This window comes from Hevea brasiliensis, chromosome 3 (genome assembly GCF_030052815.1).
Source record: "Hevea brasiliensis isolate MT/VB/25A 57/8 chromosome 3, ASM3005281v1, whole genome shotgun sequence".
NCBI classification, from domain to species: domain Eukaryota; kingdom Viridiplantae; phylum Streptophyta; class Magnoliopsida; order Malpighiales; family Euphorbiaceae; genus Hevea; species Hevea brasiliensis.
This window is the reverse complement of record NC_079495.1, coordinates 13,730,964-13,734,834: the sequence shown is the minus strand read 5'-3', so window position 1 is coordinate 13,734,834 and position 3,871 is coordinate 13,730,964. Positions and strand designations below refer to the sequence as shown.

The 3,871-nt window shown below is 34.7% G+C and overlaps 1 non-coding gene across 1 annotated transcript; it reads left to right on the top strand.

Annotated features, from left to right (window-relative positions):
- The first annotated feature begins 3,358 nt into the window (after positions 1-3,358).
- On the top strand, positions 3,359-3,465 carry LOC131178837 (small nucleolar RNA R71). The gene has a single exon (XR_009147845.1). It is a non-coding gene; the product is annotated as a small nucleolar RNA R71 (small nucleolar RNA).
- Positions 3,466-3,871: the final 406 nt, after the last annotated feature.

The following is a 3,871-nucleotide window of genomic DNA, read 5'->3' as shown; positions in this document are numbered from 1 at the left end:
TTATCATTTGTAATGCTCTATCTTAGCTTTTCAATGGATTAAACAGCACTCAATTTAGAGACCCACAACTTTAGAAACACCTGAAAAATACAATAAATGTCAAATGCTAAAAATTTCTCCATTTAACACAATTATTTCAATAACTATCTAAAAATATGCCTAAATGATAAATATACTTTAACCAACTGAATTATGCATAAAAACACACTAGAAACACTAAATGTGATGGGAGTAAAATTAATAAATTATGCACTTATCAAATTCCCCCACACTTATTCCATGCTTGTCCTCAAGCATGACTTAAATTCTCAATCAACTCCACTTAGAAGTTCCTTACCTTCACCCTATCACAACATTTTCTAACAAAATATTAAAAGTTTGAAAGAAGAGACAAGTAAGATAATACCATCACAACAAATTCCATCAACACTATACCAATATATTAATAATTTTTCAACACAAAACAAAAGACTTGAAATCAATTAAGCTCACACAATTAAAGTTTCATAAAATTTTAAGTCAATACACACCAAAACACAAGGCTAATTTATCAAGGCACAATAATTATAGCTCTTTGCAAATCTTAGGGGAGATAGAAATGCCCTTTTTTATTTTATTTTATTTTATTTTATTTGAAATTGGTACTTCTCTCTTGTCACAGTTATCACTTTTTTTTTATTTCAACCGTCACCTTCAGAAAAGTACCTTGCTCATCCTAGCTAGCTTTTGGCCTGAGAATTGACATGGGGTTCATGAAGACCCCTAGTTAGTTTGCTTAACTAAAATAGCGGAGTAATTTTCAAGTTCAACCTTTTATTTCTCCCAATTTATGCATCTACATATTATAAAGTGCCCTGATAGATTAAACAAAGTTCTGAAATATGCATCACACTAGTTTAAAACATACATAACTAATCATTTCACCGTTAAATCAAGCCTAAATGATTTATGCAGGAAAAAATTGCTCTATGGTATGGAGAAGAGGGAAAATCCATCATTAAAGTTACTATTACCTTGCCTAAAATCTCAAAAATTTAATCTAAAATAGAAAAGTCATTTCAAGGACAAAGCACTTCTCTCTGAGAGTTAATAAAGAATCATGAATCAAGCTTATGAGTATAAATTTTATTTTATTTTTATTTTTATTTTTATTTAGTATTTTTTTATTTTTTTTATTTTTTTATTTAAAAAAAATTGCAACAACAAATTTCTCCTCCCCCACACTTAAAACTTACATTGTCCCCAATGTAAAGCCCAAATGCAAAAGAAAGAAAAAAAAATGCTAGAAAATAAAATAAAATAAAGGAAAGAAAACAAATCTGATTGTGGCTAACAAGCCACCCATGGGTTACCTCCCAAGTAGCTTCTTTGTTTAACGTCGTTAGCTCGACATGGCAAAGCTCCTTAATCCACTAAATGCTCCTGAAACCCCTCATAAAATGGCTTAAGTTCTTGACCGTTGACCTTGAACACTTTGTTAGTTCCTAAACTTTGAATTTCAACTGCACCATAAGGAAACACATTAGTAACAACAAAGGGTCCAATCCAACGAGAACGCAACTTACCAGGCATCAGCTTCAATATGGAATTATACAATAAAACTTTTTGTCCAATCACAAACTGCTTCCTTATTTTGTCATGGAATGCCTTTGTCTTTTCTTTATAGATCCTAGAATTCCCATAAGCCTTAAGGCGGATTTCCTCTAATTCATGCAAATGTGATTTTCTTTCTAACTCATCCTCCATGCTTAACTCAAAAACATCCTGCACAAATATATCAACAACATCAATAGAAAAAATAGAATGATTATCAGCGGGATACTTTATGGCATCAAAGATATTAAATTTGACAGTCTCTCCATCAAACTCCATAGTTAAGGTACCCTCATCCACATCAATTTTTGTCTTGGCAGTTTTTAGGAAAGGTCTTCCAAACAAAATCAAAGCTGAATTTGATGAGAGAGCACTATCATCCTCCATATCCAGAATGTCAAAATCTGCAGGAAAAATCAATCCTCCAACCTATACCAACACATCCTCAACTACTCCCAATGGATAAGCATTAGAACGATCAGCTAATTGAATAATGACACTAGTTTCTTTCAAAGGACCCAAATTTAAAGTTTGAAAAACTGAATTTGACATAACATTAATAGATGCTCCTAAATATGTCATTGCACTTTCAAATTTAGAATCACCTATTTTGCAGGGAATAGAAAATGAACTTGGATCCTTACACTTAGGGGATAATTTTTGCTGAATTAGTACCGACACATTTTTCCCCACACTGATCTTCTCATTAGTACTCAACTTATGCCTTGTAGTGCATAATTCTTTAAGGAATTTGGCATATTTAGGAACTTGTTTGATCGCATCCAGTAAAGGTATATTGACCTCTACCTTCCTGAAAGCCTCCAAAATTTCTTTCTCTTGTTCTTCTTTCTTCATCTTGGCCAACCTGCAGGGGAATGGAGGAAGAACATAATTATTAACCTTATTCAATTTAGGTTCAGTATTTACCTCAATTTCATGAACTTCAGACTCTTTTTCTCCTTACTTCTTCTTTTTCGTTGACTCATGTGGAGTCTGATTATCAACTTCTTTCCCACTCCGTAATAGTATAGCACTCGCATTTTCTCTGGTGTTCATGACTGTTTGTGATGGAAGCCTTCCAGAACCTTGAGCTTCCAGCTTACTCACAGATGAAGCTAATTGACCAATCTGCCTCTCTATGTTTTGAATGTTATTTCTGGTCTCCTATTGAAACTATTGGGTATTGTTAGCCAAAGCCTTAACAATTTCATCAAGTGACATACCTTGATTTAAGGGAGGAGGAGGTAGAGGTAGTTGATTCACTTGTGGTCTTTGCTACTGGTATCAGTTTTACACCGGTTGATTCCCATAACTCAGATTGGGATGATCTCGCCATCCTGGATTATAAGTATTCGAATAGGGATAAAACCTGCATTGTGGTTGTCCATAATGTCCTACTGCATTAGCATGTTATATTGATTCATCCTCTTGTAACGCAGGACACATATCAGTAGCATGACCCAAACCCAAACAAATTCCACATACCTTAATAGTTTGCATGTTCCCTACAGCCAACTGCCTCACCAAAGAAGTTAAATCAGAAATTTGTTTCTCAAGGTTAGATGTACTTACCTCATTAACCTTCATAGGTGTGTGATCCATTCTCATTCCAAACTACTGAGAATTTACTGCCATGTTAGCAATCAGCCTCCTTGCCTCTTCTGGTGTCTTGTCAACTAAAGCTCCTCCACTAGCAGCATCTATCATACTGCAGTCCATTGGTAGAAGTCCCTCATAGAAATATTGAATCAATAGCTGCTCACTTATTTGATGATGGGGACAGCTTGCACACAACTTCTTAAATCATTCCTAATATTCATACAAGCTCTCTCCATTGTACTGCCGAATGCCACAAATTTCTTTTCTTATGTTGGCAGCATGGGAAGCAGGAAAATACTTCTCCAAAAATATCTGCTTCATCCCATTCCATGAGTTGACAAATCCGGAAGGAAGGTAATACAACCAATCCTTAGTTGTGCCTTCTAGTGAGAAGGGAAAAGCTCAAAGCTTGATTTGATCCTCTGAAACTCCTTGAGGTTTCATGCTAGAACACGCAACATGAAATTCCTTTAGATGCTTATGTGGATCCTCACTTGCAAAACCATAAAATTTAGGCAACAAATGGATTAGTCCAGATTTCAACTCAAAAGCAACATTTAAAGTAGGGTATTGAATACACAAAGACTGTTGGTTTAGATCAGGGGCAGCCAATTCTTTTAAAGTCCTAGCAGCCATGGTTTCATTTTCAGAATTTGACTCTAAATCCAAATTCGAACTT